At 43.1% G+C, this 15,187-nt stretch overlaps 1 long non-coding RNA gene across 1 annotated transcript; it reads left to right on the top strand.

The window, feature by feature from the left end:
* Positions 1-10,399: 10,399 nt before the first annotated feature.
* Positions 10,400-12,466, top strand: LOC125521803. Its single transcript, XR_007289452.1, has 5 exons — positions 10,400-10,573; positions 10,805-10,900; positions 10,985-11,150; positions 11,242-11,318; positions 12,178-12,466. It is a non-coding gene; the product is annotated as an uncharacterized LOC125521803 (long non-coding RNA).
* The last annotated feature ends 2,721 nt before the right edge of the window (positions 12,467-15,187 follow it).

Raw genomic sequence — 15,187 nt, 5'->3', positions numbered from 1 at the left:
TCGGGCATTGAGTCTGACTCAACTTCACACCTTGTAACATAGGCAAGAACCCTTTCTTTGCTTGATCCATTTTGAACTTCTTCAAAATCTTGTCAAGGTATGTGCTTTGTGAAAGTCCAATTAAGCGTCTTGATCTATCTCTATAGATCTTAATGCCTAATATGTAAGCAGCTTCACCGAGGTCTTTCATTGAAAAACTCTTATTCAAGTATCCCTTTATGCTATCCAGAAATTCTATATCATTTCCAATCAGCAATATGTCATCCACATATAATATCAGAAATGCTACAGAGCTCCCACTCACTTTCTTGTAAATACAGGCTTCTCCGAAAGTCTGTATAAAACCAAATGCTTTGATTACACTATCAAAACGTTTATTCCAACTCCGAGAGGCTTGCACCAGTCCATAAATGGATCGCTGGAGCTTGCACACTTTGTTAGCTCCCTTTGGATCGACAAAACCTTCCGGTTGTATCATATACAACTCTTCTTCCAGAAATCCATTCGGGAATGCAATTTTGACATCCATCTGCCAAATTTCATAATCATAAAATGCGGCAATTGCTAACATGATTCGGACAGACTGAAGCATCGCTACAGGTGAGAAGGTCTCATCGTAGTCAATCCCTTGAACTTGTCGAAAACCTTTTGCGACAAGTCGAGCTTTGTAGACAGTAACATTACCATCAGCGTCAGTCTTCTTCTTGAAGATCCATTTATTCTCAATTGCTTGCCGATCATCGGGCAAGTCAACCAAAGTCCATACTTTGTTCTCATACATGGATCCCATCTCAGATTTCATGGCTTCAAGCCATTTTGCGGAATCTGGGCTCACCATCGCTTCTTCATAGTTCGTAGGTTCATCATGATCTAGTAGCATGACTTCCAGAACTGGATTACCGTACCACTCTGGTGCGGATCTTACTCTGGTTGATCTACGAGGTTCAGTAGTATCTTGACCTGAAGTTTCATGATCAACATCATTAGCTTCCTCACTAATTGGTATAGATGTCGCAGAAACAGTTTTCTGTGATGTACTATTTTCCAATAAGGGAGCAGGTACAGTTACCTCGTCAAGTTCTACTTTCCTCCCACTCACTTCTTTCGAGAGAAACTCCTTCTCTAGAAAGGATCCATTCTTAGCAATGAATCTCTTGCCTTCGGATCTGTGATAGAAGGTGTACCCAACAGTCTCCTTTGGGTATCCTATGAAGACACATTTCTCCGATTTGGGTTCGAGCTTATCAGGTTGAAGCTTTTTCACATAAGCATCGCAGCCCCAAACTTTAAGAAACGACAACTTTGGTTTCTTGCCAAACCATAGTTCATAAGGCGTCGTCTCAACGGATTTTGATGGTGCCCTATTTAATGTGAATGCGGCCGTCTCTAAAGCATAACCCCAAAACGATAGCGGTAAATCAGTAAGAGACATCATAGATCGCACCATATCTAGTAAAGTACGATTACGACGTTCGGACACACCATTACGCTGTGGTGTTCCGGGTGGCGTGAGTTGCGAAACTATTCCACAATTTTTCAAATGTACACCAAACTCGTAACTCAAATATTCTCCTCCACGATTAGATCGTAGAAACTTTATTTTCTTGTTACGATGATTTTCAACTTCACTCTGAAACTCTTTGAACTTTTCAAATGTTTCAGACTTATGTTTCATTAAGTAGATATATCCATATCTGCTTAAGTCATCTGTGAAGGTGAGAAAATAACGATATCCACCATGAGCCTCAATATTCATCGGACCACATACATCGGTATGTATGATTTCCAACAAATCTGTTGCTCTCTCCATAGTACCGGAGAACGGTGTTTTAGTCATCTTGCCCATGAGGCACGGTTCGCAAGTACCAAGTGATTCATAATCAAGTGGTTCCAAAAGTCCATCAGTATGGAGTTTCTTCATGCGCTTTACACCGATATGACCTAAACGACAGTGCCACAAATAAGTTGCACTTTCATTATCAACTCTGCATCTTTTGGTTTCAACATTATGAATATGTGTATCACTACTATCGAGATTCATCAAAAATAGACCACTCTTTAAAGGTGCATGACCATAAAAGATATTACTCATATAAATAGAACAACCATTATTCTCTGATTTAAATGAATAACCGTCTCGCATTAAACAAGATCCAGATATAATGTTCATGCTCAACGCTGGCACCTAACAATTATTTAGGTCTAATATTAATCCCGAAGGTAGATGTAGAGGTAGCGTGCCGACCGTGATCACATCGACTTTGGAACCGTTTCCCACGCGCATCGTCACCTCGTCCTTTGCCAATGCCCGCTTATTCCGTAGTCCCTGTTTCGAGTTGCAGATATTAGCAACAGAACCAGTATCAAATACCCAGGTGCTACTGCGAGCTTTAGTAAGGTACACATCAATAACATGTATATCACATATACCTTTGTTCACCTTGCCATCCTTCTTATCCGCCAAATACTTGGGGCAGTTACGCTTCCAGTGACCAGTCTGCTTGCAGTAGAAGCACTCAGTTTCAGGCTTAGGTCCAGACTTGGGTTTCTTCTCCTGAGCAGCAACTTGTTTGCCGTTCTTCTTGAAGTTCCCCTTCTTCTTCCCTTTGCCCTTTTTCTTGAAACTAGTGGTCTTGTTAACCATCGACACTTGATGCTCCTTCTTGATTTCTACCTCCGCAGCTTTCAGCATCGCGAAGAGCTCGGGAATAGTCTTATTCATCCCTTGCATATTATAGTTCATCACGAAGCTCTTGTAGCTTGGTGGCAGTGATTGGAGAATTCTGTCAATGACGCAATCATCTGGAAGATTAACTCCCAATTGAATCAAGTGATTATTATACCCAGACATTTTGAGTATATGCTCACTAACAGAACTGTTCTCCTCCATCTTGCAGCTATAGAACTTATTGGAGACTTCATATCTCTCAATCCGGGCATTTGCTTGAAATATTAACTTCAACTCCTGGAACATCTCATATGCTCCATGACGTTCAAAACGTCGTTGAAGTCCCGATTCTAAGCCGTAAAGCATGGCACACTGAACTATCGAGTAGTCATCAGCTTTGCTCTGCCAGACATTCATAACATCCGGCGTTGCTCCTGCAGCAGGCCTGGCACCCAGCGGTGCTTCCAGGACGTAATTCTTCTGTGCAACAATGAGGATAATCCTCAAGTTATGGACCCAGTCCGTGTAATTGCTACCATCATCTTTCAACTTTGCTTTCTCAAGGAACGCATTAAAATTCAACGGAACAACAGCACGAGCCATCTATCTACAATCAACATAAACAAGCAAGATACCATCAGGTACTAAGTTCATGATAAGTTTAAGTTCAATTAATCAAATTACTTAAGAACTCCCACTTAGATAGACATCCCTCTAATCTTCTAAGTGATTACGTGATCCAAATCAACTAAACCATAACCGATCATCACGTGAGATGGAGTAGTTTTCAATGGTGAACATCGTTATGTTGATCATATCTACTATATGATTCACGCTCGACCTTTCGGTCTCTGTGTTCCGAGGCCATATCTGCATATGCTAGGCTCGTCAAGTTTAACCTGAGTATTCTGCGTGTGCAAAACTGGCTTGCACCCGTTGTAGATGGACGTAGAGCTTATCACACCCGATCATCACGTGGTGTCTGGGCACGACGAACTTTGGCAACGGTGCATACTCAGGGAGAACACATCTTGATAATTTAGTGAGAGATCATCTTATAATGCTACCGTCAATCAAAGCAAGATAAGATGCATAAAAGGATAAACATCACATGCAATCAATATAAGTGATATGATATGGCCATCATCATCTTGTGCTTGTGATCTCCATCTCCGAAGCACCGTTATGATCACCATCGTCACCGGCGCGACACCTTGATCTCCAGCATAGCATCGTAGTCGTCTCGCCAATCTTATGCTTCCACGACTATCACTACCGCTTAGTAATAAAGTAAAGCATTACATCGCAATTTCATTGCATACGATAAAGCGACAACCATATGGCTCCTGCCAGTTGCCGATAACTCGGTTACAAAACATGATCATCTCATACAATAAAATTCAGCATCATGCCTTGACCATATCACATCACAACATGCCCTGCAAAAACAAGTTAGACGTCCTCTACTTTGTTGTTGCAAGTTTTACGTGGCTGCTACGGGCTTAAGTAAGAACCAATCTCACCTACGCATCAAAACCACAACGATAGTTTGTCAAATAGACTCCGTTTTAACCTTCGCAAGGACCGGGCGTAGCCATACTTGGTTCAACTAAAGTTGGAGAGACAGTCGCCCGCAAGCCACCTGTGTGCAAAGCACGTCGGGAGAACCGGTCTCGCGTAAGCGTACGCGTAATGTTGGTCCGGGTCGTCTCGTCCAACAATACCGCTGAACCAAAGTATGACATGCTGGTAGGCGGTATGACTTGTATCGTCCACAACTCACTTGTGTTCTACTCGTGCATATAACATCAACATAAATAACCTAGGCTCGGATGCCACTGTTGGGGAATGTAGTAATTTCAAAAAATTTCCTACGCACACGCAAGATCATGTGATGCATAGCAATGAGAGGGGAGAGTGTTGTCTACGTACCAACGCACACCGACTGCGGAAGCGATCACACAACGTAGAGGAAGTAGTCGTACGTCTTCACGATCCAACCGATCAAGCACCGAAACTACGGCACCTCCGAGTTCGAGCACACGTTCAGCTCGATGACGATCCCCGGACTCCGATCCAGCAAAGTGTCGGGGAAGAGTTCCGTCAGCACGACGGCGTGGTGACGATCTTGATGTACTACAGCAGCAGGGCTTCGCCTAAACTCCGCTACAGTATTATCGAGGACTATGGTGGCTGGGGGCACCGCACACGGCTAAGGAATAGATCACGTGGATCAACTTGTGTGTTTCTGGGGTGCCTCTGCCTCAGTATATAAAGGAGCCAAGGGGGAGGGGGGCGCCGGCCAGGAGGAGGGCGCAGGAGGAGTCCTACTCCTTCCGGGAGTAGGACTCCCCCACAATCCTAGTTGGACTAGGATTCCCCGAGGGGGAAAGAGGGAGAGGGGGGCCGGCCACCTTCTCCTAGTCCTAATAGGACTAGGGGAGGGGGGAGGTGCGCAGCCACCTTGGGCTGCCCCTTTCTCCTTTCCACTAAAGCCCATTAAGGCCCATATGGCTCCCGGGGGGTTCCGGTAACCTCCCGGTACTCCGGTAAAATCCCGATTTCACCCGGAACACTTCCGATATCGAAACATAGGCTTCCAATATATCAATCTTTACGTCTCGACCATTTCGAGACTCCTCATCATGTCCGTGATCACATCCGGGACTCCGAACAACCTTCGGTACATCAAAATGCATAAACTCATAATATAACTGTCATCGTAACCTTAAGCGTGCGGACCCTACGGGTTCGAGAACAATGTAGACATGACCGAGACACGTCTCCGGTCAATAACCAATAGCGGGACCTGGATGCCCATATTGGCTCCTACATATTCTACGAAGATCTTTATCGGTCAGACCGCATAACAACATACGTTGTTCCCTTTGTCATCGGTATGTTACTTGCCCGAGATTCGATCGTCGGTATCCAGTACCTAGTTCAATCTCGTTACCGGCCAGTCTCTTTACTCGTTCCGTAATACATCAGCTCACAACTAACATATTAGTTGTAATGCTTGCAAGGCTTATGTGATGTGTATTACCGAGAGGGCCCAGAGAGACCTCTCCGACAATCGGAGTGACAAATCCTAATCTTGAAATACGCCAACCCAACATCTACCTCTGGAGACACCTGTAATGCTCCTTTATAATCACCCAGTTACGTTGTGACGTTTGGTAGCACCCAAAGTGTTCCTCCGGCAAATGGGAGTTGCATAATCTCATAGTCATAGGAACATGTATAAGTCATGAAGAAAGCAATAGCAACATACTAAACGATCGGGTGCTAAGGGGAGGGAATGGGTCATGTCAATCAGATCATTTCAACTAATGATGTGACCTCGTTAATCAAATAACAACTCTTTGTTCATGGTTAGGAAACATAACCATCTTTGATTAACGAGCTAGTCAAGTAGAGGCATACTAGTGACACTCTGTTTGTCTATGTATTCACACATGTATTATGTTTCCGGTTAATACAATTCTAGCATGAATACTAAACATTTATCATGATATAAGGAAATAAATAATAACTTTATTATTGCCTCTAGGGCATATTTCCTTCAGTTCGTCACATGGCGATGTGACCTGTGAGTGTTAATCACATGGCGATGTGAACTAGATTATTGACTCTAGTGCAAGTGGGAGACTGTTGGAAATATGCCCTAGAGGCAATAATAAATTGGTTATTATTATATTTCATTGTTCATGATAACCGTTTATTATCCATGCTAGAATTGTATTGATAGGAAACTCAGATACATGTGTGGATACATAGACAACACCATGTCCCTAGTAAGCCTCTAGTTGACTAGCTCGTTGATCAATAAGATGGTTACGGTTTCCTGACCATGGACATTGGATGTCGTTGATAACGGGATCACATCATTAGGAGAATGATGTGATGGACAAGACCCAATCCTAAGCCTAGCACAAAGATCGTGTAGTTCGTATGCTAAAGCTTTTCTATTGTCAAGTATCATTTCCTTAGACCATGAGATTGTGCAACTCCCGGATACCGTAGGAGTGCTTTGGGTGTGCCAAACATCACAACGTAACTGGGTGGCTATAAAGGTTCACTACAAGTATCTCCGAAAGTGTCTGTTGGGTTGGCACGAATCGAGACTGGGATTTGTCACTCCGTGTAACGGAGAGGTATCTCTGGGCCCACTCGGTAGGACATCATCATAATGTGCACAATGTGACCAAGGAGTTGATCACGGGATGATGTGTTACGGAACGAGTAAAGAGACTTGCCGGTAACGAGATTGAACAAGGTATCGGATACCGACGATCGAATCTCGGGCAAGTACAATACCGCTGGACAAAGGGAATTGTATACGGGATTGATTGAATCCTCGACATCGTGGTTCATCCGATGAGATCATCGTGGAACATGTGGGAGCCATCATGGGTATCCAGATCCCGCTGTTGGTTATTGGCCGGAGAGTTGTCTCGGTCATGTCTACATGGTTCCCGAACCCGTAGGGTCTACACACTTAAGGTTCGGTGACGCTAGAGATGTTATGGGAAATAGTATGTGGTTATCGAAGGTTGTTCGGAGTCCCGGATGAGATCCCGGACATGACAAGGAGCTCCGGAATGATCCGGAGGTGAAGATCGGTATACTGGACGAAGGGTATTGGAGTCCAGAATTGTTCCGGGGGTACCAGGTGATGACCAGCGTGTCCGAAAGGGGTTTCGGAGGCCCCGGCAAGCGTTGGGGGGCCTAATGGGCCAAGGGGAGAGGGCACATCAGCCCACTAAGGGGCTGAGCGCCCCTCCCACCCCATCTCACGTAACCAGGAGAGGTGGGGGCTCCACCCCTAGGGCAGCCGCCCCTCCCGGCTTGGGGGCAAGTTTCCTAGGGGGTGGGGGTGCCCAAACCCATCTAGGGTTTCCCCTGTGGCCGCCGCCCCTCCCCTAGGGAACCCTAGGGCGCCTCCCCCTCCTCCCTTTCCCCTATATATAGTGAGGGAGAGAGAGGGCAGCCGCAGCCTTCCCCTGGCGCAGCCCTCTCCCTCCTCTAACACCTCGTCCTCCTTCGTAGTGCTTGGCGAAGCCCTGCCGGAGAACCACGAGCTCCATCACCACCATGCCATCGTGCTGTCGGAGTTTTCCCTCAACTTCTCCTCTCCCCTTGCTGGATCAAGAAGGAGGAGACGTCCCCGGGCTGTACGTGTGTTGAACGCGGAGGTGCAGTCCGTTCGGCACTAGGATCATCGGTGATTTAGATCATGACGAGTACGACTCCATCAACCCCGTTCACTTGAACGCTTCCGCTTAGCGATCTACAAGGGTATGTAGATGCACTCCCCTCTCCCTCATTGCTAGATGACTCCATAGATTGATCTTGGTGATGCGTAGAAAATTTTAAAATTCTGCTACGTTCCCCAACACACAGACCCTGACCTAATTTGTCACCGCACCCTCCAGCAAGTGCTCATCAGTTCAGCATGCGAATGAGCAGCAGGCCTCGACATGGGTCGCGCCTCAGTTCCAGCGTATCCGTGTACTTTTAAATGTTTGGAAGATCATTGAATTTCTGGAAGTTTATTTAAACTTGTGAAAGCCTTCTATGGCTTTTTAATAATTCACTAAATTTTGATTTTGTTCAGATCATTTTTGTACCTGGACTGTATAGTTCTAGAATCCATCATTGTATTTTTAAAACCTAAACACCAAAATTTGGGAGTCTACTTGAATATTTTTAAATTGCACATATATTTATAGAAGCTCGCCCCTTTGTTTTTTCCTAACAAATCGCGTAATTATTTTATGTCTGCCGAAAATTTATTGTATATTTTTCTAAATTGAAATTCCAACTAAGCCATCGGGTAAAGTAATTATGACGCTTTTGTTTAGCCCATATCCCAGTCCTTTTTGCTATCGGCCTGTATCTCAGTCCATGATATATAGCTTTATCCACGTGACGCCTATGCCATGAATTTATCTGGAGCACATCTATCCTTTTAATTACTATTAAATTGCATTTTTATCAGGTATAAAAACTCTTGCATTGTGCTTTATTTCTTGAATATCATATAAATATGAAAGTTACACCCTATGTTTGAACTCGGTGTTTTTCTGATGCACTTGCACGGTTTAGCCATTTTGGATTATTTTTAAAAATGTAATATGGTATTATTTCTCCCCCGTAAAAAAAATATGGTATTATTTTATTAAATATGTTTTCACATAAATTTAGATCCTTTTCTATAGTAATTTCTTTATATTTAGAAAATGCCATGTGCGCATGTCATGCACAGATTTGAGGATATATACTTAAGTGTTATTTATGGGCTGGATTAATATTATACATCCATATGTGAGTTGTACTCAGCTAAAAAATATATGAGTTGTGGTTGTGTACAATACACTGAAGTAGTGTACGCAGATTTTTATGGAAAAGAACATCATCATCCGTGATGTATGTATATTGTTGGCCGTGTTATGCATGGACATGTAACATCATAGATCAGGAAAGAGAATCTTGAACTTGTTAGGTGATTGTAGCTACGCTATGGACTCTTTGGCTGATCAGATCTCACTTTTAAACGTGCAGATTTCTAAACATGAGGAAATAGACTTCTCATATCTCATTTAATTCTAGACGTAGGATTAAGATCTAATGGTTATTTATCGGTAGATTTTGAGGATTAACGTGCAGGCTCATATGGTTATTTCTAGACGTAGGATTAAGATCTAATGGTTATTTATAGATAGTTTTTAAGGATTAACGTGGAGGCTCGTATGGTGCCTCCAATTAGTAAATACTCCCTCCATTTCACAATGTAGTGCTTCCTCTATCCCCGTGCTTCAACTTTGACCGTAAATTTAACTATCAAGACCGATTGCGGCGGGACCAAAAATTATATCAGTGAATTCGTATTCGAAAGAAGTTTTCAATTATATATTTTTTCTCCCGCCGCAGTTGGTCTCGTTGGTTAAATTTATGGTCAAAGTTGAACCTCGAGAAACGCGGACGCACTATATTTTGGAATGGAGGGAGTATAAGATTATGTGTTATGTTAATTGTTAATTATTTTCTTCATTTTACCATTGTTCAGATTATGTTGCGATGATAATGTTTTATTGCTCGAATTGTTTAGTGAAGTGTCGAAATGTTGTTTAAATATTGTCTTGGCACCAAAAATTCCGTTCATGCAGTCTACCGCAGATACAGGCTACCAAAGACAGTCTCAACGCAACATGTCTCGTCTGATGCAGCCTATCAAACACAATTTCAGCTCAGCATGCGTCAGTACATACATTACAACCAAACAACTGCAGTGCTGTGCGAGGGTAAAATGCAATGCTGGATGGGAGGGAGCGAAACAGTGCTACTGCTGCGCCGCGCATATGCGAACATTTTCCCTCGTGGGCTGGGCAGGCCACGGGCCACGGCAGGGTTGCAATGCATGAAGCAGCTACATTAAATGTTGTAGTACTACTACTGTAGTCTGTAGACAGTAGGCATCATGCATGATGGAGCTGCTGCTGCTGTCGCTGCATGTTCATCATGTCAAATGTTGCATGCATCATGGGTGGTGAACTCGGTAGCCGTTGGTTGGTCGACACGTAACTCATACAAGGTACTACAAGGACGGTGTTCATCATCTATGGCTGCACGCATCGGGTAGGCTAGCTGCTACAGTGAATATTCAAGGACACGCGCGTGCTGCAGACCGCACATGCTACACCAACAAGCCGAACGTCCCACTAGCTTACTGGTAGTGGTAGGATACATGCCATTTCTTCTCCGTCTTCGTCTTCTCCGTCTCCAAGGTACTACAAGTAGCAGGGGCGCTAGCTCGCCTCGCCAAACAATCAACCAGTCGACCTGCTGCAACTAGCTTTCTCCCTCTCATTTGTCCTCTCAAGTCAGCATCGTAAGCTTAAGGTACTAGTATTTCTTCACGGCCTTGCTCTCCTGCCTCGTTATGTGCTTTCACTTTGTTTGTTTAATTTGTTTCTGGATAAGGGTAGGATCCCGATGGAACCCGACTTCCATTAGATAGATATATAGATAGTATGTTCATTCTGTTCTAAGGTACAATTGATGCTCCTCCAATGACTCTATAAATCAAGTTAAGCTATTTATGCTACTTCCTATCTTCGAGTTGCAATGCAGATGAGTTCCTCTTCCAAGTCCAACACAGTACGGGTGCAGACAACAAACAAGCAATCGCTAAGGCGCATAAGTCAGCTTGTTGAAAAAAAAGCATCGGTACAAACATAACTAATCTTTTAGGACACATTTATATTTTCACTTGGCAAATGGTTAATGCTCACATTTTTCTTTGATTTGAAGGTTAAGCACTATCGGATCGGCGAACATAAGGACTTTCACTATATTGACTTCCAGTTTTACACTCGAGAGGAGGCTGACTTTGTTTTCGCTGAGGCTGAAGGATGCTCTGTTTTGGGAACCATGGTATTTCTAACCCATGATATTGAGCCCGTGGCAAATCCAAAAGGTAAGAATCACTAAATTAATTACAACTAATTGTGCGTGCTTTTGTGTCTGTGATGTTAACATCTTTTATATATATAAAAATCATCATGTAGGTGGTTGTACAATGGAGTACGTGGAGACAAAACCGGATGAACGTTAAAGAGGCTCCTCCTTGATATTCGGTGGTCTGGTATGAATTTAACCCTCTCCAACAACATTAACTTTATGTCCTAAACTGGTTGGTTTACGCAGTTGTGTGGTGTAGTCTATGAGGCTTTAGTGTATGACTTAAACACATGAAAACCCAGCCAGACTACCACATTTTCGAACTGGATGGCTAATTTGGCCATCCAAGTTTTGGCTAAAAATCAACTAGAGAGCCAAGGAAAATGCAGCCATTGTATTTTTCTTTATCCAAGCTGAAGTATGTTCCACAAATTAATCAGCAATCAAGTTTGGTACTTGAAGTACATAAAACTTGAAAGATGAAATATAAGTATAGGGAACTGTGTTAATATCTAGCAATCATACTTGGTACTTGGTAATATAGCTGCAAATTGTAATTTCGATAGTGACTTTGTATAGAAAAATGGAGGGAGCACATAAAAATTGTGTGGTGATTGTAGAGTTTGAGTAAATTAAACATGCTTAATTATTCAGTCTGATTAATAATGAATTGAGCTAGCAGATAGCTAGTGAAAATAAAAATCCATGGATTACTTCCTTTTTCCCTTCTGTTTACTCGTTCATGCACCTGTTTTTTATTCAGTTGTGTTTGCTTATGCATGAACATGTGTTTCAGCCATGCATACAAATACAAGATTATGTTGGTTTGTTTTGTCCTATGTACTGTTACTAAGCTTAAGCTTGGCTATCCTTTTTTATTTCTTTGTACTCTCTCTGTAAAGAAATACTATAAGACCATTTACATCGCTAAAATAGTGATCTAAACGGTCTTATTTCCTTACTGAGGGAGTATTTTTTTAATTAAGTAACTTCTTAATTGCCTTGTTTCTCTTAAGGGGATTCCTAATTACCTTGCTGTACAGCAGGAGAGAATGGATTCTACATTAGTCGTTCAAGCATGCCCGTCGAAAAGAACCTTTTCTCAGAATCAACTTGTTATGTTAGTGATGTGTTTTATTTGATTAGCCAAGTGTATGGCTTTAGCCGGATGTACGAGGACTTGTTCAGTCGATGAACTATATGTGTGCGCTACCTATTGTAAACTTAATTACTGATGAACTCTGCTTGTGTGCTAGGTATTGTAATAGACTTAACTATGGATGAACTCTAGTGTGTGTGCTAGCTATTGTAATAAACTTAATTATTGACGAACTGTGTGTATGTGTGTGCGTGCTTTTGTACTAGCAAACTTGAGTATGGCATTTATATTCAGGTGGGTTCGTCGTTGAAATTTCAGAAATAGAAAGTATGTCATTCGCTTTGTGTCATGAATTGCATCGTGGCCTGTGTGTGTACTGTTGAATATATGAGCAAATTACTACGAGATCTAATTCGAATAAATAGAAAGTAAATCATGGCAACAATAACATAGATTAAACTAATTATGCGGACTAGCATAGTAGATGAACAGATCGAATCTAGGGTACAAACTAGAAATATGAATTCTACCACAATCTCGAACAAGGAGGACAAGACCACATACGGTGCAGCTGGAGCAGGAGCGCCGACGTTGATGTTGTCGCCCATGTCGTTGATGAGGAGGTTGCCGAGGCCGGGGAAGAAGTTGTCGTTGGCGAAGTCGTCGCTGCCAGCAGTTGCGCGAGTGCGCTCCCCAAAAACCTAATCGCCCCTCTCCCGTACAGGATCACGAGAGGCGGGGTTCCGGAGGCTTGTTGTCCCTTCTTGCGGTGCACGCCGGGAGGAGGGGTGGAGAAGACTTGCGTGGCGGCGAAATGATCTCGAACGATGTGAAACCATATGTTGTGGCGGCGGCTAGGGTAGACGTTCACCACCTGACTATATAATGCGGGTCGGGTAGGTTGTGGAGAAAGCTCCACGCCCAAGTAACAGCCCCATGATCCAAAATAATCAATAACGGCTGAGTAATTAACGCGTGCATTAATTATTAATTAATGACTTATTAATTATTCCGGAGCAGCAAAAATATAGAAAATGTATTGTCCTCGGCTCGGCTCATTCCCGCGGCGCAGCGAGGCATGGTGAGGCGAGCGAGGAGGAGGAGCGCGCGTGTAGGTCTTCTCTTCTCATGCTCATACAAGTGGTAAAAGACCCCACCTTATAAAGAGGTGCAACTTTCTCTCAACTTCCGGGGTGCGACTAAACTTTAGTCCCGCTCACTAGTTATGCATGAATGGGCAAAGAGAATTTCAGAATTTTAGTTGGGCTTTGGGCCAAAGGCCTACTAACAAATTCCAACAATCCCCCACAAAGTCTCATTGGCACATTTCATCATTTAGTTCCAAAACATTGTTTATATACCGGTGCTCAGTGGATACTGTAAAGTTGAAGTTCCACTTAAAGGTTTATGCTACACTAGATCATAACTTGAATAGTGGGCTATGCCTTGAACTACAAGTTTTCTGCGAGACTAATTTCACACAAATTCTTGAACGATACTGGGTTGCCGCAAGACTTCCCCGCGGGTGGAGAGTATGTGTCGTACTCCAGGGCCTTTCATGAATTTATTAGAAAACACCCAATTCTTACAGACTGCTCGTTAACAGTCAAGTTTATATAGGTGTGTTCCTCAGGAGATGCTCTGCAAGGCAACATCTCTGCTTACCCAAATAAGCCACTTGGAACACATTAAGATAAGTATCAACCTGCCATGCATCTCAGGAGAGTATTGCATCTTCACGGAGTGGATAATTAATATAGGGATACTCTCCTCCCAACTGACCAACAGCTTGTCTCCCACTTCTACCTCACGGGATCTCCGATTATATAGAGTGGATTACCACTGTGGACAACTCGTGCGGTGGGTCTCAAACCCATCTCCATCGATGCATTATCGATCACATTACGTGTAAACCCTTTGTGAAGGGATCTGCCAATTTTTTTGACATTTGGATATAATCCAACGTAATAACTCCGGAGTTCTTCAATTTTCTGACAGATTTTAATCTCCTTGTCACATGCCTTGAGGACTTCATATTATCCCTAGAACTATTTATCTCGACGATCAAAGTTTGATTATCATAGTTCATCAGGATAGGGGGTATTGGTTTTTCAACCATAGGTAAGTCCATCAAGAGCTCATGAAGCCACTCTGCTTCAACAGCGGCGGTGTCTAATGTTGTGAGTTCTGCTTCCATAATTGACCTCGTTAAGATGGTCTATTTGCAAGACTTCCAGGAAACAGCGCCACCACTTAGTGTAAAAACATAACCACTCATGGCCTTAATCTCACTAGCATCAGATATCCAGTTTGAGTCACTATAACCCTCGAGTACCCTTGGGTACCCGGTATAGTGAATCCCATAGCTTGTAGTGCCTTTCAAATGGCGCATAACTCTGTCAAGTGCAGGGCAATGATCACCTCCCGGATTTGATACAAATCGGCTTAGTTTGCTCATAGCAAACGAGATTTCAGGCCTCGTGGCACTAGCCAAGCACATAAGCAAGCCAATAATCTGAGAATATCTCAATTGATCTCTAGCAATCTGTCGATTCCTTCGAAGCAACACACTAACATCATATGGAGTTGGAGAAGGCTGGCAGTCGCCATACCAAAAATGACTCAAGACCTTTCCCACATAGTGGGACTGAAGCAGTGTAATCCCACCATTCTCATACCTCAACAACTTGATGTTTAAGATGACATCAGCTACTCCTAGATCCTTCATCTCAAAACATTGAGATAAGAAATTGTTAACCTCCTTGATTAAATCAAGTTTGGTTCCAAAGATCAGTATGTCGTCGACATACAGACAAAGAATAACTCCTTCACCCCCACCATGCCGATAGTACACACACTTGTCACCATCGTTTACTACAAAGCCTGCAACAGTTAATGTTCTTTAGAACTTCTCATGCCACTCTTTAGGAGCTTGTTTAATGCCATATAAAGAC

Source organism: Triticum urartu, chromosome 7, assembly GCF_003073215.2.
Source record: "Triticum urartu cultivar G1812 chromosome 7, Tu2.1, whole genome shotgun sequence".
In the NCBI taxonomy this organism is placed as follows: Eukaryota; Viridiplantae; Streptophyta; class Magnoliopsida; order Poales; family Poaceae; genus Triticum; species Triticum urartu.
Note: the sequence above shows the minus strand (reverse complement) of the source record. Positions and strands in the feature narration are given on the sequence as shown.